This window comes from Schistocerca gregaria, chromosome 1, assembly GCF_023897955.1.
Source record: "Schistocerca gregaria isolate iqSchGreg1 chromosome 1, iqSchGreg1.2, whole genome shotgun sequence".
In the NCBI taxonomy this organism is placed as follows: domain Eukaryota; kingdom Metazoa; phylum Arthropoda; class Insecta; order Orthoptera; family Acrididae; genus Schistocerca; species Schistocerca gregaria.
In genome coordinates, this window is record NC_064920.1 from 1,030,798,955 (window position 1) to 1,030,825,675 (window position 26,721).

The following is a 26,721-nucleotide window of genomic DNA, read 5'->3' on the forward strand; positions in this document are numbered from 1 at the left end:
AATGCATCGTGTTGCCTCCAAATTCGTCCCACGGCTCATTAGTCAAGACCAGAAAGACCTTCGCCTCGCAATATGTGAAAAACTTTCAAATCGCGCAGATGAAAACAGAGATGTTTCTTAAGAAAATCATAACTGGTGATGAGACCAAGGTTAGGTCTTCAGAATGGGTTGGGAAAAGTCAGGTCAAAGCGATGCTGATAGTTTTCTTTGACTTCGAAGGATTAGTTCATCGTGAATTCGTATCACAGGGGCAAACTACTAATTGATGGTGCTATCGGGATGTGTTGCGACACCTGCAAGAACATGTGAGTAGGAAACAGCCTGAAATGTGGCGAGACAATTCGTGGCTCTTGTATAATATTCATACCTACTGGTGCGTGACTATTGCACAAAAAAACGAAATCACTGTGCTGCATCATATTCCGTACTCTCCAGGCCTGGCCCGTGCGGACTTATGTTTATTTACAAAGGTGAAAACGCTGTAGAAAGGACGAAGACCTGCAACGACGAGATAAAAGAGAATCCGCTGACGACGCTTCGCGCGATCCAGCAAGAGGCTTACCAAGACTGCTTCCGGAAGTGGAAACTGCGTTCGGAGAGGCGTATCATTTGTGGAGGAAAGTATTTCGGACATCATGCACAATAAGTAAAAGGTAAGAGCCGAAAAATTTTGCGGTGAAAGTTCCGGAACTTTTTGATTAGACCTCGTATAGTGTTTGTCAGTCAGTAGTGTGGAGTAAGTGCAGTAAGATGGGTCGATGTGGAGATGTAACAGAATTCCAGAAAGGAGCTATCGTGTTAGGACGTACCCATGACCACATCGGAAATGAAAGTGTAGATTTGTTGCTGTATCAATATGGAGTGTTCAGCTTTTGTAGAAGGAATGATATACCACCTCCCCTGTCCGTGTAATACTAGTTAAGAACAGAAGGCGTAAAAAGGTATTAACCGACAGGGAGCGGAATGTTGTAGTGATTCAGTGACAAGAAATGCTGCTGTCAGTGAAAGCAGGCCCCTCTCAACCAGAAACAGCGAACATCATACCTCGCCGAAGACCATTGGTCAGTTCCTGTGTCAATTTCCGAAAACAGGTGAATGTATCGTGGAAAATTATCCCACAAGACGACGCCTGACGTCTGTGATCGTCTTATACTGTATTTTAGCTACAGCAGCGTATACGACATATTGAAACTTTCGTTTAAGACAGCCTATTTACATATGTAGGACCTTGGTTTTATTACAATATATATTACCCAATCTTTAATTTGTGTTAAATCATTGTTTCATGGTGTCGGAGTTTCATTTTCCAACAATTTTTATTTTTTTCCCTAACAACAGACCATGTTGACGGAATCAGAGATGAGTTAAGTGAGAGATGAGAAAGATGAGAAAGACCAGACTCTCACTTGAAATAACCGGACAGAGAATGTACAAATTCTTGGTGGCGTCTGTTATTGCCCGCCATTTCATTGCCTCCAACAGTCATACATGATACCAGTGAGTAGCAATAACACCAGACACACGAACCCGTAGAGAATCTAAAATTCGATGCTAGTGTTTGAATGAAGACACACTTCCTCTCCTCCTTTACCACCACTCATAATTTCCGTTAGAAGCTAACAGACCGTTACTTGGTGCCTATTCGTCAAAGAAACTAAAAAAATCTAAAATGCCACTAAGTCTATACTTCATCAGTCTATTTATAGCGGAAAATATAAACTGAATAACATCAATTGTTATCTAGATAGGCAGCAACTAGCTATTGGACAGGTACAAATCGAATTACAACAGATTGAGGAAGTGCATGAGTAATAAGAGAAAGTTGTTGAGAAATAAGCAGAGTTGACAAAACTGAAACTGTACGACGCACCTGCGTGCAGATAGGTAAAATTTCTGACGACCTAAAGCAAACACAATCAGTAGTTGCCTGTATTCAAATTGGTGAAATTACGAAAAAAGTTGACGACAAATAAGTCACCTTTATAACAAAGAAATTGCGTAGGTAACCCTTGGAATGCAGTAACCAAGACATGTCGTATACGTGTGTTCCATTATGCGCCATCTGTTCAGGTTCCTCTCATTTTCCAGCACTATGGTTTTTTATAGCCTGCTTGTACTCTGTTGTGGACAAAAGAGGCTGAAATGCTTTCAGCACCGTACTAAGACGAAATCAGCTACAAAGGTGATTACAACATATTGGCGATTCTGTTCTGTTATTTGGTGAGTGTTTCGCAACTGTTCAGTGTGGAGTACAACACTTCTGTGGTTTGACGACGTAAAATGATTAAACACCTCAATGTTTTGTCCGCCAATAATTTACAAAGATTGCAACTTATTCGCTCGCTTATTAATATCTGATGATCCTTCGGTACCTGTTACACTGATGCGGCTCTGAAAAACCTGAAAGAAATTTTCACCTATTTAATGCATGACGCCACTCCCAGCAGATCCTTCTGAACTTGACCACAAACCACACAAAATTTTAATGGCGGTCGCATCTCTTAGACATAAAGCGATAGTGCAAATACAGGACAAATGTAATAGAAGTTAGTATTTTGTGCAAACGCTCATTTATTTGACATTACACACGGACTACGAATACTAACCGTCTTTTTAATTCAACTTCGGGTCACACAAACGGCATAATTATCGGTTTCGACTTATTATCAAATCAGCCGTCCGTCACATGATTTGAATACATTATACAATAAATCGTCAACACACTTGTGACGTGAGATTGTAATATATAATTAAAAACTTTCTTTCTTAAATAAATGCAAAGTCCTAAACAATGTGCTTGTTTGGTGTTTTGAGTGTGATATCCAAATATGGATAACCATGAGCTTGGGATGTCAATTACTAGTACAAGGATAATTGAAAAGAGAGCTGATGGCACTGCGGCTCTGAGAGAGAGAATTCTTACGCCTTTGTCCGCGCATTCTCTCCCTGAGTTGCGACCACATGGACTTGGATGAAAATTCCTTCAGCAAAACCGTTGCAATGTTGTTGTTGCTTAAAGTGCGCCCACGTACACACATAGTTGAGGAGACTGTCGTGGTCAGTTGACTATCTAGCTGTTATGGAAACCTTGATCTATAAGGAAGACTCGCACAAAAGCAGTTTCTCGCCTCTCAGCTGTGAAACCAACAACTGCGTCACGCTCCAGATGTGTTCAGCTCTCTCTCAATCTTAGTCTTGGGCGGGCTACTTCATTCCACGACTCTCAGCTTCATTCTGTTATAACGTCCACGAACCGTTGTCGATTATGAAATCATTTATACAGCTCATTTTTGGAAGTTTATTAACTATGGTATGGAGTGTAGCCATATATGGAAGTGAAACGTGGACGATAAATAGTTTAGACAAAAAGAGAATAGAAGCTTTTGAAATGTGCTACAGAACAATGCTGAAGATTAGATGGGTAGATCAAATAACTGCCGTATTTACTCGAATCTAAGTCGCACCTTAAATTTGAGACTCGAAATTCAAGGGAGAGAAAAGTTTTAGGCCGCACCTCCACCAAATCGAAACAAAGTTGGTCCATTGTAATATGACACAATTTAGGTCGAATGAATGACGATACAGCTACAGTAGTTTGGTTCGAGTTGTAAGCTTAGCAGTTAAGCTTTACCAGGTAGCCATTGCTATGCGTCACGCCCGTATTTAACACAGGTACCCTTCCTTTTTCACGTGCTTCGTCTGGTTTGAATCGATTGCTTATTTTTCTTTGATCTGATAAGTGCTGTTCTCGTTGTTATAGGTGTTATCGTCACTCTAAGCTGAAAATGCGTTGTTGTACTGTCATGCATTGTTTGTCGCATTCTGATAATGTGTGTTTACGACCTGTCGCCGATCGCGGCATCGCTTCTTTTGTGCGCTCTCCCGCTGCTTACGATAAAAAAAGAGAGGAATTGTCTCATTAGCGAAACAATGGCAAGAGACTGCTATTTGTTGTTACTTACACTGTTGCTTTCTTTGATAATGATCAACAAGAACCAAATAATAGACTGCGTATGATAGATGTTCTGAACGAGAGTTTAACTAAAATTTTTCACCGTTGAAAATCTTTGCAGACGCCTCTTTTGTACATTACGTTCTGCACAAAAATTAGTCATCTTAGATTTAAAAATCTAGTCAATTGCCGTGCTTCATTTCTGACTGTATCACTATTAGGTATAAGAATAATACGAATATAAACATGACATGATATGTATATTCTTCCGCGTTTGATGCTGTTCCACGCTAGTTTCGAAGTTTATTAGGCAGACAGGATTTAAATGAGATAGCAGCAAACACGAAAGAATACATGGCAAAATGTTTATATTCGTATTATTCTTATGGTGAAGATAATACTGCATGTGATTCTCAATTCATAAAAGTTCCTATTAGCAACCATCTCTTCTCACAGGTAGGAGAAAATTCAAAACGTAGAGTTGGCCATATTGACAAACATCCCAAACATTCTTGTCAGTCGGATTTTCATAGTACATTGAAATGCTGCTACATTCGAAGATGAACAATACGGAATTTGTATTTACTTCGTTGGATAATGTATGAAAATGCAGTGGTCGGAACTCGGGGCGGAAAAAATCTAGTCTTCCACCTTTTTTTTAAATTTATTTACTGACTCACAGGTTTCGGCGCCAGTATTTATCTTTGTGCCTGCAAAGCGTGCCTGTGTAGCGGTACATATATTCGACGGCAGAAGTTAGTTGTGGCGCCACCTACCAACATTTTTCAGAACTCCCGCTTATTTTGCACTCGAATCTAAGCCGCAGGCGGTTTTTGGATTACAAAAACCGGAAAAAGTGCAGCTTAGATTCGAGTAAATACGGTAATGAGGAGTTATTGAATAGAAATGGGGAGAAGAGGAGCGTGTGGCACAACTTGACTAGAGGAAGGAATCGGTTGGTAGGACATGTTCTGAGACATCGAGGGATCACCAATTTAGTATTGGAGGGCAGTGTGGAGGGTAAAAATCGTAGAGGGAGACAAAGAGATGAATACACTAACCAGATTCAGAAGTATGTAGGCTGCAGTAGGTACTGGGAGATGAAGCTTACACAGGATAGAGTAGCATGGAGAGCTGCATCAAACCAGTCTCAGGACTAAAGACCACAACAATGACAATTAACTATTCCCAAAAAAGTTTCTGAGTGGAGTGATCATTTACAACCCAATGATTATTTATTTTGTTTGCGAGACAGTAAGTGGCAGTAAAAACGAATAGTCATGAGGGGTGGCCACGCAGTCTTGGGTGCCTTGCCACGGTTCGCGCGACTCACCCCATTGGGAGGTTCGAGCCCTCCCTTGGACGTGTGTGTGTGTGTGTGTGTGTGTGTGTGTGTGTGTGTGTGTGTGTGTGTGTGTGTTTGTCTTTAGCGTAAGTTATAGTTAGATTAAGTAGTGTGTATGTCTAGGGACTGATGACGTTATCAGTTTGGTCCCATAGAGTTTACCACAAATTTCCAGTTTCCAAAAACAATAGATAGCAGCATTTGTGGCCTTGTCCTCTCTTGGGGGTGGCCTGGCAGAAAAAGCAAAGCAGTTCCTTTCTCTTTGCTTTGTATCTCTGGGTCTTGGGGGTCCAAAATATATTCCCCTGTGGATTGCACTTTTTGCCCTTAGTGCACTCAGCTTGCCATACCTTATGGAACAGACTTCGTTCCCTTCTCTATTGTACCAATTAAAATTTGCAAGAGGCCCCATTCAAATGGTCTGCTTACAATTTCAATTAATTCCCAGTTTAAGAATGTGGATATTAAAATAGAACTAATGTGCAAGCACTTATAGGTTTTATCAAAGTGCTTTTAAGCAACATAAACTATAACACTTTCTCCATATTAATTGTAACTGTACGTATGTCTGAAGTTTTCATGCTGATAGTTGCTCAGCCTTCTGATGGTGTGTTAGCGTGTTTGTCACAGTGAGCAATCGAAAATATACCGAGCTAGGTGGCGCAGTGGTTAGCACACTGGACTCGCATTCGGGAGGACGACGGTTCAATCCCGTCTCCGGCCATCCTGATTTAGATTTTCCGTGATTTGCCTGAATCGCTTCAGGCAAATGCCAGGATGGTTCCTTTGAAAGGGCACGGCCTTTTTCCTTCCCCATCCTTCCCTCACCCGAGCTTGCGCTCCGTCTCGAATGACCTAGTTGTCGACGGGACGTTAAACACTAATCTCCTCCTCCAATCGAAAATATGACCACCACAACTGGAAATTGACCACATTCATCGAAGCTGTTGAGGGCAGAATGTTAAACAACTTTAACCAGGACATCAGGTTCAATTACCTCTAGTGTGACGCGAAAGGCGACACAGTCCCACTAACATGGGGAGGGTGTGAGATGAGTCTTACTGATTAGGCTCAATCTGTGTGAGTAGAAGCAAGTATACGACCCTTTGAAGTTCATAAAATATTTTGAGTGGACAGTAGGAAAAGAGAGAACTCTCTTGTGAGCGATGTTTGAATTACAGTTGTATAGTTAGTAGTGTCATGCAACCACAAAGCGTACAGAGTGATAATTCAGTGGCTAAGTTAGATTCCCTATATTACCCAATTTTTTTATTCATTGTATTTTACCCCTTGCAGTGTCAAACTATGAGTTAGAAAATTCAAATAAAGTTGAGCAGTTCAGTTTATACACGTAAAATAAATATGTACAGTTTACAATTAATTATGATTACTTTAATTCCAATAATGAATACAGTTAAACAGGAAATGTTTTTAAATGTTTCGTCCCTGACAGTTGATGAATGCAGCTGTTTTCCAAGACATTGTAACAGTCTCTACTGTTTGTGAACAGCATTTCATCAAGTGTCTGCAGTGCTTTTTGTAAAATTTTATTTTATTGGAAAATGGAAATCAAGCTAGTATTTTCTACCAGAGAAGTGACTAGTGAAAACATCCCAACTAAAATTTTCGATGAAGATTTTTTTTAAAAAAAGTTGTTTTTGTTAATGTGTATTGATTTATAAAGGAGGCGGCCTCATACCTGACAGTTCTTATATCTTCGTGTGTCCTGCAGCAATTAGCTATAGGTCAAGCAATTGTAGATCAGGTTATTGAAATTATGGCTGATAATTTCACAGTAAATGATAAAGGGTTAATATTATACACCGACCCTGATCAGCAAAATCTTTATGATGATGTGTATAGATTTTCTCGTTCTCTCTTTCTCTCTGTGCTGACATGCACTTCTGCTAATATGCAGTCCTATTTTATTTGTAACTGGTTCTTCTCCAAGTACAGATGCAAACAATGATCATTATGATCCATACAACTATTCTTCTCATATTATGGTGCCCCTGTCCGATAATAATAAAGTGGTCAGTTTTACTGAGGTTCATCCAAAATGGAAGTTCCAGTCACTAAAATCACAATTCCCAATCATAAAAAAGATTATGTTCAGATGCAGAGGAAATAAACAAAACAAAGTGGAACTAGAAACGTCAAATTATCATTAATCAGCTCCAAAACATGGGAAAGATTTCAGAATGCACGAGGCTATTCAGAACAATTGACGATGAGAAGAGAATGTTACAATAGTGGGCAAAGGCAGTCACATTCCCATATTTATCAGAAAAAGTTCAGTTTATTGCTAGTGATACAGTCAATAGGGGTAGTTCAGCCACATTTGCACTTAGAATCATAGCAAATATTTGGGAGAGAGAAATGGGAAAGTTGACATATTTTGCTTATTTTCATTCAGTAATGAAAGAGGTCTTCATTGCCCAAAAACTTGCTGTACAAATAATATGTGGTGCTCACCCATGATCATCTTGTTGACATCTGTTTAAGGAGTTGGGCATTCTTGCTACTGCTTCACAGTATATTTATTTCCTCGTGAACTTTGTTGTAAATAATCCACTACAGTTCAAAAGGAACAATGAGGTACAGAAGTACAATACTAGAAAGAAAATTGACATTCATTACTCAACATTAAGGTTGTCTTTATCACAGAAAGGTGTGCATGATGCTGCAACAAAAATTTTTACCACTTACCCAGTGATATAAAATGTCTAACAGACAGCAAGGTAAAATTTGAAAATACACTCCTGGAAACGGAAAAAAGAACACACTGACACCAGTGTGTTAGACCCACCATACTTGCTCCGGACACTGCGAGAGGGCTGTACAAGCAATGATCACACGCACGGCACAGCGGACACACCAGGAACCGCGGTGTTGGCCGTCGAATGGCGCTAGCTGCGCAGCATTTGTGCACCGCCCCCGTCAGTGTCAGCCAGTTTGCCGTGGCATACGGAGCTCCATCGCAGTCTTTAACACTGGTAGCATGCCGCGACAGCGTGGACGTGAACCGTATGTGCAGTTGACGGACTTTGAGCGAGGGCGTATAGTGAGCATGCGGGAGGCCGGGTGGACGTACCGCCGAATTGCTCAACACGTGGGGCGTGAGGTCTCCACAGTACATCGATGTTGTCGCCAGTGGTCGGCGGAAGGTGCACGTGCCCGTCGACCTGGGACCGGACCGCAGAGACGCACGGATGCACGCCAAGACCGTAGGATCCTACGCAGTGCGGTAGGGGACCGCACCGCCACTTCCCAGCCAATTAGGGACACTGTTGCTCCTGGGGTATCGGCGAGGACCATTCGCAACCGTCTCCATGAAGCTGGGCTACGGTCCCGCACACCGTTAGGCCGTCTTCCGCTCACGCCCCAACATCGTGCAGCCCGCCTCCAGTGGTGTCGCGACAGGCGTGAATGGAGGGACGAATGGAGACGTGTCGTCTTCAGCGATGAGAGTCGCTTCTGCCTTGGTGCCAATGATGGACGTATGCGTGTTTGGCGCCGTGCAGGTGAGCGCCACAATCAGGACTGCATACGACCGAGGCACACAGGGCCAACACCCGGCATCATGGTGTGTGAAGCGATCTCCTACACTGGCCGTACACCTCTGGTGATCGTCGAGGGGACACTGAATAGTGCACGGTACGTCCAAACCGTCATCGAACCCATCGTTCTACCATTCCTAGACCGGCAAGGGAACTTGCTGTTCCAACAGGACAATGCACGTCCGCATGTATCCCGTGCCACTCAACGTGCTCTAGAAGGTGTAAGTCAACTACCATGGCCAGCAAGATCTCCGGATCTGTCCCCCATTGAGCATGTTTGGGACTGGATGAAGCGTCGTCTCACGCGGTGTGCACGTCCAGCACGAACGCTGGTCCACCTGAGGCGCCAGGTGGAAATGGCATGGCAAGCCGTTCCACAGGACTACATCCAGCATCTCTACGATCGTCTCCATGGGAGAATAGCAGCCTGCATTGCTGCGAAAGGTGGATATACACTGTACTAGTGCCGATATTGTGCATGCTCTGTTGCCTGTGTCTATATGCCTGTGGTTCTGTCAGTGTGATCATGTGATGTATCTGACCCCAGGAATGTGTCAATAAAGTTTCCCTTCCTGGCACAATGAATTCACGGTGTTCTTATTTCAATTTCCAGGAGTGTATATTCAAAATGTTTCTCCTTGACAACTCCTCCTGTTCTGTAGAAGAATTGCTATGTTTGTAACGTGTAAAAGGTGGTGGGTAGGAATTGCGAACTCAGTCTGTATATCTTGTTTTCATTTTGGACTGGGTGGAGGGGCAATAATTATATGGTGATGTTTGGAGTACAAATAGATGTACAAATTAATTTGTAATATGAATGTAAAATGACTCATTCCACATCATGATGATTTATTGTGCAAAATGATCCATGGAACATGAAAGTAACTAACCAACCAACCAACCAACCTTACGATTTAGAAGGCTTGCTGATCATGTCTGTCAGTAATCCTTCTTCTGCAACTGTGTTTCCATCGTCAACTACAATAGTGTTTTTGACAAGCTCCAAGTGATCAGTTGTACTTCTTTTCACATCTACTTCAGTGAGTCTGTTCACCTGACTGCAAAGTCTTCGCCAGTAGGTCACTAAACGTGCCCTTTGGAAGACATTGTTTCTTGTTTCCTTTTGGAGTCTTTCTCCACTGAGAAAGAACCTTTCCAGTTTGTCTTCAGGGAAGAAAGATATGCCACCTCTAGAGGCTGCTGGGGATGAGTAGCGTTTGGTGGCAGGTAAATGAACTTAATGTTGTTTTTCTCACACAGCTCCAAAGTTATTATTGAGATGTGAGAAGGGAGTTTATCTCCATTAATTATTCTCCTTCCTTCCTTCCTTCCTTCCTTCCTTCCTTCCTTCCTTCCTTCTTTCTTTAAGGCAAAGGGGAGGAAGTGAGTTTGAAACCAACTGTCAAGTCGGACGCACACTATTCTAGCCATCCACACTCTTGACATCTTCATTCGTGTTCGAGGAGGTGAATTATAAATCTAATCAGTCCATTTTTGCCTACCTTTAAAATCAAGATGCAGAGGAAGGAATCACATCCAGGCATACTATCAGTAAAGCAGTTAACTTTTCTTTTACAGGGGTTGAGATATCATTTAATTATGCACCTCTTAAGTCAAGGACTGATATTGGAAAATCGTGTCACTGACTGATGCAGTGTTCCACAAAAGATCTTTCTTCAGTCTCTGTAAAAACGGTGGGCCTTCCAACTTAGCAGATGTGCTTGATTCTCAATTTGTTCACAGTGGTTTGTGTTGGAATGTCATATTTCCTTGCAGCTTCTCTCTGGCCAATTCATCCAGAAGTAATTTCTTCTAATATCTTCCTCAGGGTTTAATTCGAATATCAGGTTTTTGTGCCATATTTCTGAGTACCTGGTTTGGAATGTTCCTGCCATCCCATGGTCTGTAGAAGAATAACGTAGTAAGCCTACTGTGCTATTTATCTTAACAAAGAGATAGGGGGGCTGGCCAGTACTTACCTCAGCTCAGTACAGCCGACAGACACACAAAAAACAACCGAAAATTTACGTTCCTAGCTTTCGGAATAAATGTTCCTTCATCAGGGAGGAGAGAGGGGAAAGAAAGGGAAGAAGGGAAAGTGGATTTAGTTACTCACAACCCAGGTTATGAAGCAACAGGGAAAGGAAAACAGGGAGGGTAGCAAGGATGGAGGCATGGTTGTCAGGGGGAAGCCAAAGATATTCTACTGTAGGTACTGTGCCAGCTTCAAACCAAAGAGGATGCGTACAGAAGTAAAGAGGTATATAGTATAAAGATGTAGGATGAAAAGAGACATGAATGGCTAAAGAGGAAAGGGAAAGAGGAGAAGACTGAAGAGTAAATGGGAGTGAGGTTGTTTAACGTAGGTTCAATCCAGGGGGATGGCGGGATGAAAGGATGTGGTGGAGTGCAAGTTCCCATCTCTGCAGTTCAGAGGGACTGGTGTTGGGTGGGAGAAGCCAAATGGCACATACGGTGTAGCAGGTTCCTAGGTCCCTAGAATTATGCTGGAGGGCATGCTCCGCTACTGGGTATTGGACATCTCCTAGGCGGACAGTTGGTCTGTGTCCGTTCATGTGCTCAGCCAGTTTAGTTGTTGTCATACCAATGTAAAAGGCTGTGCAGTGCAGGCATGTCAGCTGATAAATGACATGTGTAGTTTCACATGTTGCCCTGCCTTGAATTGTGTGTGTTTTACCAGTAGCGGGGCTGGAGTAGGTGGTTGTGGGGGGATGCATGGGCCAGGTTTTGCAGCGGGGTCGGTTACAGGGGTAGGAACCGCTGGGTAGAGAAGGTAGTCTGGGAATATTGTAGGATTTAACAAGGATGTTACGGAGGTTAGGGGGGGGGGGGGGCGACGAAAGGCAACTCTGGGTGGTGTGGGGAGAATTTTGTCAAGGGATGATCTCATTTCAGGGGTGGACTTGAGAAAGTCATTTCTCTGGTGGAGTAATTTACTGATGTATTCGAGGCCAGGCTCTACATCGACATCTACATCCATACTCCGCAAGCCACCTGACGGTGTGTGGCGGAGGGTACCCTGAGTACCTCTATCGGTTCTCCCTTCTCTTCCAGTCTCGTATTGTACGTGGAAAGAAGGATTGTCGGTATGCTTCTATGTGACAAGGGGGATGCTTCTGTGTGGTCTGAGGGTAGGAACATTGTTGTTGGACGGGGAGGAATGTATTGCTCGGGTGATATGTTTGTGGACAAGGTCTGCAGGATAGTTGCGGGACAGGAAAGCACTGGTCAGGTTATTGGTGTAATTGTTGAGGGATTCGTCACTGGAGCAGATAAGTTTGCCACGAATACCTAGGCTGTAGGGAAGGGAGTGTTTGATGTGGAATGGATGGCAGCTATCAAAGTGAAGGTACTGTTGTTTGTTTGTGGGTTTGATATGAACAGAGGTGTGGATGTGAGCTTCAACAAGATGAAGGTCAACATCCAGGAAAGTCGCCTTCAAAGTGAAGGTACTGTTGTTTGTTTGTGGGTTTGATATGAACAGAGGTGTGGATGTGAGCTTCAACAAGATGGTCAACATCCAGGAAAGTCGCTTGGGTTTTGGAGAAGGACCAGGTGAAATTCAGATTCGAAAAGGAGTTGAGGTTATGGAGGAAATTAAGGAGTGTTTCTTCACCTTGAGTCCAGACCACAAAGATGTCATCTATAAAGCTATACCAGGCCAGGGGAAGCAGCTGTTGGGTCTTCAGGAACGCCTCCTCCATGCGGCCCATGAAGAGGTTGGCATAGGACGGAGCCATCCTGGTTCCCCTGGCAGTTCCCCTGATTTGTTTGTAGGTCTGGCCTTCAAAAGTGAAGGTCCCTCACAAGGCATCACAACAGCTTCCATAGACTTACTCACTCCACCTGAGCCACGTACCCCTACCTTATACCTATTACCAAAAATCCACAGAGAACCATCCTGGCCGTCCCATTGTAGGAGGCTTCAAAGTTCCAACAGAAAGTATATCAGCTCTGGTAGACCAACACCTACAACCTATCACCCGCAGACTCCCATCCTACATCAAGGACACAAACCACTTCCTAGAATGCCTCAAATCCATTCCCACTCGTCTCCCACCTGAAACCTTTCTTGTCACCATAGATGCTACATCCCTTTACACAAACATCCCACACACCCATGGTCTCTCTGCCCTTGAGCACTACCTCTCCCAACGCCCACCTGAAGATCTTCCAAAAACCTTGTTCCTTATCACACTCACCAACTTCATCCTCACCCATAATTACTTCACTTTTGAAGGCCAGACCTACAAACAAATCAGGGGAACTGCCATGGGAACAAGGAAGGCTCCGTCCTATGCCAACCTCTTCATGGGCTGCATGGAGGAGGAAACGCTCCCTTCCCTACAGCCTAGGTATTCGTGGCAAACGTATCTGCTCCAGTGACGAATCCCTCAACAATTACACCAATAACCTGACCAGTGCTTTCCCCTCTCGCAACTATCCTGCAGACCTTGTCCACAAACAGACCACCCGAGCAATACATTCCTCCCCATCCAACAACAATGTTTCTACCCTCAGACCACACAGAAGCATCCCCCTTGTCACCCAATATTATCCTGGCCTCGAATACATCAATAAATTACTCTGCCAGGGATGTAACTTTCTCAAGTCAACCCCTGAAATGAGATCATCCCTTGACAAAATTCTCCCCACACCACCCAGAGTTGCCTTTCGTCGCCCCCCCCCCCCCCAACCTCCGTAACATCCTTGTTAAACCCTACAATATTCCCAGACTACCTTCTCTACCCAGCGGTTCCCACCCCTGTAACCGACCCCGCTGCAAAACCTGGCCCATGCATCCCCCCACAACCACCTACTCCAGCCCCGCTACTGGTAAAACATACACAATTCAAGGCAGGGCAACATGTGAAACTACACATGTCATTTATCAGCTGACATGCCTGCACTGCACAGCCTTTTACATTGGTATGACAACAACTAAACTGGCTGAGCGCATGAACGGACACGGACGAACTGTCCGCCTAGGAGATGTCCAATACCCAGTAGCGGAGCATCCCCTCCAGCATAATTCTAGGGACCTAGGAACCTGCTACACCGTATGTGCCATTTGGCTTCTCCCACGCAACACCAGTCCCTCTGAACTGCGGAGATGGGAACTTGCACTCCACCACATCCTTTCATCCCGCCATCCCCCTGGACTGAACCTACGTTAAACAACCTCACTCCCATTTACTCTTCAGTCTTCTCCTATTTTCCTTTCCTCTTTAGCCATTCATGCATCTTTTCATCCTATATCTTTATACTATATACCTCTTTACTTCTGTACGCATCCTGTTTGGTTTGAAGCTGGCACAGTACCTACAGTAGAATATCTTTGGCTTCCCTCTGACAACCATGCCTCCACCCTTGCTACCTTCCCTGTTTTCCTTTCCCTGTTGCTTCATAACCTGGGTTGTGAGTAACTAAATCCACTTTCCCTTCTTCCCTTTCTTTCCCCTCTCTCCTCCCTGATGAAGGAACATTTATTCCGAAAGCTAGGAACGTAAATTTTCGGTTGTTTTTTGTGTGTCTGTCGGCTGTACTGAGCTGAGGTAAGTACTGGCCTGCCCCCCTATCTCTTAGTTAGTATTTGTTTCACATCTTTATATGAGATTTTCCATTATTTATTTAGTATTATTTACCTTCATGGATGAATGGAGGCTTATAATGAATATTTAAGTTTATGTATTACTAAACCTACAGTAATTTTCGAATCATTTAGAAGAGTGATATCAGAAGTTGTGCAGTTGTCTGCTCAGTTTTCTCAATTTAAATATTATAGTATCTTGATATATTATTCTAATTTTAGTTTAGTAAACATTGTACTATGATCCTGGTAACTTTGTACCTGTACAGTGTTATCCAGTGAGCATGACTCTGCAAGTAGCTATATCATAGCGGTTACATTGATACAGCAAATAATAATTTCAGATCAGATTACCTCACTATAAACCGAAAGAAATATTTAACAGTTTGAGAATGAAACTTTGAGCAAGATGATTAATTGTACTTACAATCACAAATTGAAATCACTATTGCAGAAGCACTCTTTACAGCTAAGAACAGCAGCAAAGAGTAACCACAAGCCAAAGGGCTTATTGGAAGGTGGAGAGACAGTTTAAATACAAACTATAAATCACGGAGATACTAAAATTCTTATTTTTACTACAAAATGATGCCACTAGGTGGAACACCAACCATTTGAAACCCAAGTAATATGTGGTACAAAGATACACTGATCTGTAAAACATTACCATGATTGATTGCACCTGGGTAAAAACCTTAAAACATTAACATTCAGTAAAACAGTGGAAAATCACCAAATTTGTCAGCAGAAATGATGTTTCAAGTTTGGAAGAAACAATGGAAGCTCTTGAAGTTTTGTGTGCAGACAAGACTTAATTCGAAACTTCAACCTTGATTATGTAATTAACACTGACGCCAATATGAATCAATTCAATGTGTAACAGGACGCTGGTTTGGAATGGTGTGAAAACCATTTCGGTAAAAAAAAAAAAAAAAAGAAAGAAAGAAAGGAGAGAGAGAGAGAGAGAGAGAGAGAGAGAGAGAGAGAGAGAGAGAGAGAGAGAGAGAGAGAACAACCACTTCTATCTTTTTGCACGCAAGAGCCTGTCAATAAATTTGACATTAAAGTTGCTGTTACCATCAAGAAATTATAAGAATATAAGAATATTGTCGGCACTTGTTGCAAGTTGGCGAAACTAAAAGGACAGCTTTATGAAAAATTTTTGGAAACATCGTTAAAACTATATGTTACTAACAACAAATTCCTTCTATTGGTCCCCCCCTCTCCCTCGCCCCAGGGCACTCATGATTCTTTTGTGAGTCCATGCTTGGCTACCATAGGTCACCAGCTTGTGTGGCATTACTTCCTTTCTGTGCGGCAAACTCATACTTCCACTATCTTCCTCCTCCCACTCCAGCGTTTTCTAGAACTTTTCACTAAATAAATACATGGCCTCATTGTTTGGTTTGACCTGCCACTGATATTCAGAATTCTCCAGAAGTGCGGATCGTGCAATAAATTTCGTTCAATGTGGTGTTGCTCCACATTTGTGCCTTTCCATCTTCGCATCCTTACTTTTAATAAGATAGTAAATCCAAAACCCAACAAAGTAGCCATCCTGTTGGCGGGGGGGGGGGGGGGGGGGGGTCGGGGTGCGGGGGGGGGGGGGGGTGCGTCGGTGGGCGGGGGGGGGGGGGGGGGCTCGTCAAGTACCTGCACAATGGTAGACCCTTGATCACACAGGGATCATACTGTTGGTGCCAGAGTTGAAAACTCCCCACGAATGCTAAGAAATATGTGCCTGTCATGATAGGGGCACGGGAACTTCGAGCAGTGAATTACTGGCCAGGTAGCCGTTGCTGAGACTTGAGAGATGCCCACAGGGAGACTCCCGTAGGGATTGGGTGGCACCATGGTGAATGAGCCATAGATGAAGTTATCTTCTGCTGTTGGCTTTATGGCCCCCACAGTCTCAATGAAAGGAAAGTCCTCATTTAATGTAGAGTGGTACAACCCTAAAATGTTCCCTTACCTGGCTATGCCATGTGAGGAACTCAGGGCTAAGTGGCAAGCAGAGAAATGCTCCCCCCAATACTTAGTTTGCACAAGGACCGGTGCGAATTGCTTCCTAGTCATAAAACCCTTTTTCTTTGTTGTGAATATAGAAGACAAGTTTGGTGAAATCTCTAAAATGAAAAGTGAGTCAATTTTGACAAAAGCAGCATCCCTTGTCCAGTAGCAGCTGGGTGACATACCAGTGACTGTCACTCCCCATAATAGTCCAAATACAGTCCAGGAAATCATTTTCCACCAAGACCTTCTCTTGCAACCTGATAATGAACTATGTGCTGCTGGTGCCTTTATCTTAGCCTTGGAGGGTGATTTATTGCCTGAAAAGATCAAGGTGGTGGTATAGCGATTTTATGTGAAACCATATGTCCCGCCGCCCCCCCCCCCCCTCCTCTCCCCTCACATCATGCACTGCTTTAGCATTTGAAATTCGGGTACATGTCTTCACATTGCAATGTTAGCCCAATCTGTAGAGATGGTGGATGACTGCTGTGTGCGAATGCTCCTTGTACTGTTCCCCCAGTCTGTGTCATCTGCGAAAGCACCATACACTCTGTGTGCCAGATAACACTGTTTCCCAGAGAGAGAATAAAATGCAAGAATATAAGACTCTGGACAAACTAACTTGTCAAGAGGCCAAGTAGTAGTCCAAGCAGTTGCACCCAGCATGTACAATGGTGTCATATGCTACAGCTATGATGGCGTTGCCCCCTTTGGCAGTGGTACTCCCACTCAGTACACCTCCTGCAGTGGGCCCTCAAAGCTGCTCGACCATGCCTGCCCCCATGATAATTGGCGACTCTCCTCTTGCTGCTTCCCCCACACCTACTTTGGGATTGTTGGCTTCCCACTCATCAGGGACGTTGGTCCCCACCTCCCAGCCAGAGACAAACCACCTTCTTCCAGCTTCTCTAGCTGGGAAAGTGTCCCTCAGGACACTTCCTTCCAAGGTTTCTGCCAGTCTAAAGCGTACACCAGCCAGTGGCTGAAGGAGCCACAGTCTGCTGGTCCCAGGGCTTCGTGATCATCATCCTTACCTGGAACTTATTCTGAGAAGCCCTCGCAATCATCCCAATTCTCTAGGGAGAGGAGATATAAAAAGAAGTCCTCCTAGGAGGAGATTCTCTGATGGCCTCTGATGTCCCAGGTCACACGACACAATGGAACCCAGAACCAATGTGTGTTGATGTCATACCCTGTAATAAGTGGTAGCAGATGACCCTAGGGCATAACCTGCATATGTGGTCCCTTCATGGCCTCACAGCATGTCAATGACATAATTCTACAGTGGAATCATAGCGGTTTTTTCTACCACTTGGCTGAGCTGTGACATCTTTTAAGCACCTCCCCTGCCTTCTGCATTGCCCTTCAGAAGACTGGTTTTCGGAAACACAGACTCGGGCCCTTCATAGATACCAGTCATGATATAAGAATTGTGCTAACTATGACAGGGGGTCCAGCAAAGTTTGCACATATATTCTGGGCACTCTGTATAGGAAACTCATGCCTCGTAGTACACTTTTTGAGGCTGAGGCTGTGGCAGGGGGAAAAGTCATTTCAGGATATTACCATACGTAAATTTTACCTTCCTCCTGATGGTGACATGTCTCAGAACATATCATTTGCATTGATTTCTCAGCTACCCCCATCTTTCTTAATCTTGGGTGATTTCAAGGCCCATAACACTGTGTGAGGTGGAACAGCAACTATTGGCCACGGAAAGACCATGGAAACTTGGTGGCACAACTTGACCGTTGTCTTGAATGCTGGTGCCTTCACATGCTTCATTGTGGCACACAGATCTTTCTTGGCAACTAACCTTTCTATCTGCAGCCCTTGTCTTCTCCCATCCATCCACAGGAGAGTCTATGAATACCTGTGTTGTAGTGACTAGGTCTGAATCTTCTTGTCCCTCCCTCAGTGTCACTGCCCTGGATGCCTTCCGAGATAGGTTCTCAGCAGTGTTAACTGAGGTGCTTTTGCTTCTGCTGTCACCTTTGGCTCTCTGCCCCATGGTGATATCGATGACACAGACCAAAATACAACTACAGCCATTCATTCAGCAGTTGATTTAGCGATCCCTGGTTCCTTGGGATTGCCCCGATGGAAGACAGTGCCTTGGTGGCAGTCAGAAATTGCAGAGGCCATTAAAGATTGTAGGCAGGCTCTCCAATGCCATAAGTGGCATCGGTTGATGGGGCATCTTACTACCTTTAAGTGGCTCTGTGCCTGGGTGCACCACCTAATAAAATGACGGAAGCAAGAATGCTGGGAGTGGTACATTTCAACAGTCTGACCACGTACCTCTCCTTCACAGGTTTGGGCTAAGGTCAAATGTCTCTGTGGATACCAAACACCTGTAGGTGTATCTGGTATTACCTTGAATGGTGCTGTCTACACTGATCCAGAGGCAGTTGCAGAACTTTCTGCTCTGCATAATGCTAGAGTCTCTGTGTCTGAACTATCAACCAGCATTTTGTGTCCTAAAACAGTAGGTGGAGCGAAAACAGTTATCTTTCACTTCATGTCATCTGGAGCCATCTAATGCTCCATTCAGCGAATGAGAACTCATCATTTTCCTAGCCCACTACCCTGATACAGCCCCAGGGCCAGACTGCATCCACAACCAAATGCTCAAGGCAAGAAAGCATCATCATTCCATTACTTAAACCGGGTAAGCACTATCTAGAAATGGACAGTTATCTTATATGAGTGGAGTCTTCAGGGTCCATTCCCAATTTTTATCCAGAGCAGCTTGTCTCGTTGTATTTTTCAGGTTCAAGTTGATGGCTCCCACAGTTCTCCCCACATCCAAGAGAAGGGGTCCCAGAGGGTTCTGTACTGAGTGTCCATCTCTTTCTTGTAGCAACAGCTGTGGTGTCCTCAGTATCACCCTCCTCATATACAGACAACTTTTGCCTCTACTATTGCTCCTCTAATGTGAGTGTCACTGAACATTGACTGCAAGGTGTCGTATGAAAGGCTGAGGAATAGCACCTCGCACACAGCTTTTGGATTTCACTGTACTGCTTACCCACAACCAGAATTTTACCTCGATAACCAACTACTCGATTTGGTAGAGACATACATCTTTTTAGGGCTGGGCTTCAATGCTCGGTTGACATTGATTCCCCCTTTGCTAGCTTAAGGGGAAGTGCTGGCTGCACCTTGGTACCCTTTCACTGCCTGAGTAACTCCAGCTGGTATGCAGATTGTATTATCATTCTGCAGTGTTACAAAGGCCTGATACAATCTTGTCTTGATAATTGGAGCTGGCATACAGTTCGGTATCACTCTCAGCATTTCGGATACTGGATCCAATACACTAATACGAGGTTCAATTCGTGACCAGGAGCATTTCAAACTAGCCCTGTGAACAGCTCACTCATGGAAGCTGGGGTCCCTCAGCTGCAGTTCAGGTGCCAACAACTGCTTGCCAGTTATACTACACAAGTTCATAGCTCCCCTAAGCATCCAATCTACTGTCTCCTCTTGCCAAACATGGAAATCCATATCCACTATCGTGGCACAGATTAGAGATTATGGCCACATCCACACTTGGTCCTTCATCTCTGAACACTAGTTGTTTCCTCTACCAGTTCTCCTCAAGGTGCACCCACATACAACCTCCACAGTGCATCCCTCAGCCACAACTTTGTCCTGATCTATCATAAGGTCATAAAGACTCAGTTAATCCCAAGGCTCTCTGCCACCAATTTTTTTCTGTCCTTGGTGCATTCTGGGGTTCAGACAACATCTAATGGCTCAATGGTTGCTGGTCACATAGACTTTGCTTAAACTAATGCAGGACATACTGAGCTGCGTTTCTTGCCGAATGATTGTAGTGTTTTAACTGTGCAGTTAGTAGTTATCTCTCGTGCTCTTCAACATATCCGTTCCCACACCAGATATGCATCGACTTGAGCCTTTTGCAAGCTCTCAACGAGTGTTATCCTTGCCATCCCTTGGTCGTGACTACACAGGCTTCTCTGTATGCCCTTGAACAATATGGACACTTTGTAACCCTTGTGTAACCCTGGGCCACTTTGGGATCGAGGGAATGAACTCGCTGATAGCTTAGCCAAACTGGCTACCAGTTAACTGACTCTTGAGATTGGTATTCTGGGAACAGATCACCAATCAGTATTATGCCGTCAAGTTTTAGGGATCTGGAATAAGGAATGACTCACTCTGACTTCACCAAACCGCAGGTGATAAAGGAAGCTACAAATCTGTGGTTTCTGTGCAGTCCTCTCAAAAGAACTCTACTGTCCTTTGCCGGCTCTGCATCAGCCGTGCTTGTCTGACTGGTCATATTCTTCGTCATGAGGATCCACCCATTATTGTTGTGGTTCCCATTTGACAGTGGTTCACATTTTGGTGGGCTGACCCACTTAGCCAGCTTGTTAATATCCCTGACTCACTACCCCTGGTGTTAGAAGATTATGCCTCAGTGGTTCACTTAGTTTTAAATTTTATTTGTGAAAGGGCTTTTACTGCTCTCTTTAAAGGAGGGCCACTTAACATTATTGACCAGTTGTGGAGTTGGCAGAGCACTCTGTTGCCTCCTCTGTCCAGACCAGGCTGTGGCTGTGTGGGCTTGGTGGTTCAGCCCAGTCCTAATCGTATCTGCTATTTTCCTCTTCTTTCCTCCTCCCCCATGGTCTGTTAGACTTGTTCATCTTTTGTCTCTCTGTGCTTGTCTTGCTCTGTTCATGCTACTAGTCTTTCCTAGACAGTTTCTGAGGGGGGGGTACCTCTGGTAAATGGCAGGGGGGGTGGGGGGATATATGTCCCCTCATTGCACTCTGCTTTTAGGGACTTCTGGCTGCTCCCTAGATGGGGCACCTCACCTGCCTTTTTTCCTATGTCTTCCTTTCTCCTCTTTCTCCCTTATCTAGTCTTCATTGACATCTGGGTTTCCTTCCCCTGGGTTTTGTATGGTAGGCCATCTCTGATGCACAACTACAGGTATGTAGAACTATCTGTTAGAGGAAAAAAGGACTGACGACCTAGTAGTTAGTTCTCTTTAATCATACAACCAACCAACCAACCAACCAATACAGAGATAAAAGCCATTACAGATGCAGCAATAAGGAATAGCTTAGTATGCAGTACCGTTGAAGAGGAGTGGACATCTCTAAAAAGGCCAATCACAGAAGTTGGAAAGAAAAACATAGGTGCAAAGAAGGTAACTGTGAAGAAACCATGGCTAACAGAAGAAATATTTCAGCTGATTGATGAAAGAAGGAAGGAAAAAAAATGTTCAAGGGAATTCAGGAATACAGAAATATGAGTCGCTGAGGAATGAAATAAATAGGAAGTGCAGGGAAACTAAGGTGAAATGGCTGCATGAAAAATATGAAGAAATTGAAAAAGAATTGATTGTCGGAAGGACTGATTCAGCATACAGGACAGTCAAAACAGCCTTCGGTGAAATTAAAAGCCAAGGAGGGAACTTTAAGAGTGCAATAGGAATTCCACTGTTAAATGTAAAGGAGAGAATGGATAAGTGGAAAGAGTACATTGAAAGTCCGTATGAGGCGGAGGACTTGTCAGACAATGTGATAGAAGAAGAAATGTTGGTCTGTAGGAAACGCATGTGATCCAGTATTAGTCAGAATTTAAGAGCTTCACAAGATTTAAGATCAAATAAGGCAGAAGGAATAGATAACATTCCACTGGAATCTCTAACATCATTGGGGGAAGTGGCAACGAAACGACTTTACACATTGATCTGTAGAATCTGAGAGACTGGTGATATGCCATGACTTTAGAAAAAACATCATCCACGCCATTACAAAGATAGCAAGAGACGACAAATGCGAGAATTATCGCTCAGTCAGCATAACTGCTCATGCATTCAAGTTAATAACAAGAATAATATACAGAAGAATGGAAAAGAAAATTGAGGATCTGTTAGCTGATAATCAGTTAAGCTATAGGAAAGGTAAAGGCACCAGAGAGACAGTTATGACGTTGCAGTTGATAATGGAAACAAGACTGAAGGAAAAATACACACATTCATAGGGTTTGTCGACCTGGAAAAAGCATTTGACAATATTGAATATTGCAAGATGTTTGATATTCTGAGGAAAGGAAGGTTAAGCTATAGGCAAAGAGGGGTAATGTATGGTATGTAAAGAACCAAGAGGGAACAATAAAATTGGGAGAGCACACACCAAGCGCTCAGGCTAAAAAGTGTGTAAGACAGGGATGTAGTCTTTTGCCCCTGCTATTGATTCTATACATCAAAAGAAGCAATGTGTGGACAAGACACATTCAGGTGGAAGATTAAAATTGAGTGTGAAAGGATATCAATAAGATTCACATAAAATTTACTGATGACATTGCTATCCTCAGTACAAGCAAACAAGAATTACAGGATCTGTTAAATGGAATGAACAGTCTAATGAGTACAGAATATGGATTGAGAGTAAATCAATGAAAAACCAAAGTAATGAGAAGTAGCAGAAATGAATCAACTAGAAGCTTAACATCAGAATTTGGGATGATACAGATGAAGTCGAGGAATTCTGTTATCTAGGCGACAAAATAACCCATGAAAGATGGAGCAAGGAGAACATAAAGAGCAGACTGGCACTGGCAAAATGGGGTATTCCTGGTCAAGAGAAGTCTGTTAATATCAAACATAGGTCTTAATTCAGGAAAAAAATTGAGACTGTACACTTGGTGTATAGCACTGTATGATAGTGAAACGTGGAATGTGGGAAAACCGGAACAGAAGAGAATCAAAGCATTTGAGATGTGTTGCTACAGAAGAATATTGGAAATTAGGTGGACTGATAACATAAGGACCGAGGAGTTCCTCCACAGAATTTGTGAGGAAAGGAATATATAGAAAACACAAACAAGGAAAAGGGACAGAATGACATGACACTTGTTAAGGTATTGGGGAATAACTTCCATGGTACTAGAAGGATCTGTTGAGGGTAAAAACTGTCGGGGAAGATGGAGATCGGAATATATCCAGCAAATAATTGAGGATGTAGTTTGCAAGTGCTACTCTGAGGTGGAAAGGTTGGCACAGGAGACGATTTCGTGGTGGGCCCTGTGAAACTAGTCAGAAGACTGACGACTGAAAAAGCTTTTAGATGTGTCTAGCTTTCATTGGAATCTGAATGAAGAAACCTAGCAGAGCTTTGTGGTACAAACTAATTAGTAGACTATGTTCAGAACTGTAATACTCGCGTGTGCTTGCTCCCCATCCCCAGAGCCACCTCTTCTTTTTAAGAGTTATAGCTTGCACACTATACTCCAGACCAATGTTTCTCAAATGCCTCCTTTGATGAAACACAGTGGGCTCTTGGTGTTCTGATGGAATGCCCTACTGGTTTTGAGGGGTTCATGAAATTTTACAAAATGGTAAAAAACTTTTTTCTTCCATGATTACTTCACTTTTAAACCATAACCAATCACACAGAACTAATAATAAAAAATTTAAAAACGAATTAAAAAAAATAAGAATCTTGTTTTATTCAATATTTTCTTGAATTTGAAGCTTACGCAGAAATCGTGATAAAAATGTAAAAAAAAAATATTTAGTATTGTCACATGATATTAATACTTTTTCAGCCTTGCTCTTGACATTCATTGGTGATTAGTTACCCCATAGTTCTACTTCATTAATCCATATATTGTATGTTTTACAAAATTGCATAAGAGTTTTTAAGTATATGATTTGCTGAACTCTGGTATGCTGTGCGTTATTACGAACTTGCTCAACGGGATTGTTAACAGAGACAATTTTGCGATTTTCGCTCCCATCCCTGCTGTTTCGCAGTAGTATATCACTTAACTCATGAGATGACACTTTTGTAACATATAGTAAGAGACGGGGGGGGGGGGGGGGGGGGGGTCTATAGAACCCATATGTTAAAACTAAGGTTTAAGGTACAAGCCAGTTGAAATTTTTAATTTGTTGTATAACATTTATTTTTAGAATTATTTAAGTATTGTTTCAATGTTCCTTGTTTATTTTACTGCATTAAATGAAGCCTGTAGCATTTGGCTATATATCACACAAAATAACATACATTGCAGTTTTTTGAATAGTACACATCAATGGACTGTTAGAGAAGTGAATTTTACATTCTGAAAAGTTATACCATCTCTGTAGTAAGAAAATTTCCACATGAAATTAAATATCAGGGTTTAAATTTGCTTTTAAAAATTCCACTTGATAGGTCCAAAAGAAAGTCTGCAAAATTGACGTTCCTTGTTGGGATAGACATTTTTCTTACACCGATATCACTCATAACACATTAGATTGTAGCTAAAACTTTTATTGGAGAAACAGACAGATCCTCATCACTATTTTCCTGAAATCCTTCTTCTGAATGATGCTCTTGTTAGATAGCAGAACTGTGATCACTGGTTATTGTAAAATTGTCTTTTTTTGTCTTGATCTGTGTTACTGACACCTACCTCCTTACACCATTAACAATTTTATCAAACTCGGCACAGTTAAAACTGACACATTCCTGCTGATACGTTCTGTATGATACAGTACCATACTGAAGAAAACAGGTACATAGTTCATGAGGCACTGGCAAGGAAATCCTAACACCTATCTGTAACACGTATCAGCAACAAACAAAAAATGCAATAATGCAACAGACAGCAAAACATTGTTGGGTTGTCAGTTTAAGGAGGGTAGGGGAGTGTCAAAGCATTCCATCACAACTGACCTTGGAGAGTGAGTACAAAAATTTTCACACAGTGCGTGAGACCACACTTCGTAAGTTGAGGGATGTTTATCATGTTTCATTCAATTTCTGTAAATTATCATTTATGCTGAGTCACTGAAAAATTTTCTATTTATCACCAGTTTTCATAAGAATGTTGAAGTGGTTTGTTCAGTAAACGCCTTTACAGTTTTAAACTTTTATTTCAGGAAAGTGTTTGTGGACACATTAGTGTGATATGGTATTTTCTGTGAGAGAGTCAAGACATGAAAAAAATTCCAAAGATGCGTAATCCAACGATTTCATCTCACTTTTGTTTATACATATAGACAATGAGGTGACAAAAGTCATGGGATACCTCCTAATATCATGTTGGATCTCCTTTTGCCTGGTGTATTGCAGCAACTCGATGTGGAAACAGGCCCAACAAGTCGTTGGAAGAGCCCTGCAGAAATATTGAGCCATGCTGCCTCTATAGCTGCCCATTATTGAATAGTGTTGTCAGTGCAGGGTTTTGTGCATGAACTGGCCTCTCGATTAAGCCCCAGAAATGTTTGATGGGATTCACGTTGGATGTGATCTTGGTGGCCAAATCATTCACTCAAATTGTCCTGAATGTTCCTCAAACCAGTCTTGAACAATTGTGGCCCAGTGACATGGTGATGGAACATGAACTCCATGAATGGCTAAAAATGGGCACCAAGTAGCCAAACATAACTATTTCCAGTCAATTATCGGTTCAGTTGTACCAAAGAACCCAGTCAATTCCCTGTAGACACAGCCCACACCATTATTGAGTCACTAGTAGCGTGCACATTATCCTGCTGACAACCTGGGCCCTTTGCATTGTTGGGTCTGCACCACACTCGAACCTTACAGTCAGCTCTTACCAACTGAAATTGGTACTCATTTGGATAGGCTGCAGTTTTCCAGCTGTTTAGGGTCCAACCAATATGGACATGAACCCAGCAGAGACACTGCAGACGATGTTGTCCTGTTAGCAAGGGCACTCATGTCATTTGTCTGCTGCCATAACCAATTAGTGCCAAATTTTGCTCCACTATTCTAATGGATAAGTTTGTCATACGTCCCACATTGATTTCTGCAGGCCGGCCGAGGTGGCAGAGTGGTACTAGGCGCTACACTTTGGAACCGTGCGACCGCTATGGTCGCAGGTTCGAATCCTGCCTTGGGCATGGGTGTATGTGGTGTCTTTAGGTTAGTTAGGTTTAAGTAGTTCTAAGTTCTAGGGGACTGTAGACCTCAGAAGTTAAGTCCCATAGTGTTCAGAACCATTTGATTTCTGCAATTATTTTGTGCAGTGTCGCTTTTTTGTTGCCACTGACAACTTTATGCAAACACAGCTCCTTTGTCCCTGGTGAGAGGTAATGCCTGATATGTGGTACTCGTGGCATATTCTTGATGCTGCGGATCTTGGGATATTGAACTCCATAATGATTTCCAAAATGGAATGTCCTATGCGTCTAGCTCCAACTACCATTCTGTGTTCAAAGTTTGTTGATTCCTGTCCTGTG

General features: G+C 43.0%; 1 protein-coding gene and 1 non-coding gene across 2 annotated transcripts in view; both read left to right on the forward strand.

Moving 5' to 3' along the window:
• Window positions 1–26,721, forward strand: part of LOC126279076 (formylglycine-generating enzyme) — a 101,374-nt gene that overhangs the window by 26,055 nt on the left and 48,598 nt on the right. The gene's annotated exons all lie outside the window — the stretch shown is intronic.
• On the forward strand, window positions 5,949–6,021 carry Trnaa-cgc (transfer RNA alanine (anticodon CGC)). Its single transcript has one exon. It is a non-coding gene; the product is annotated as a tRNA-Ala (tRNA).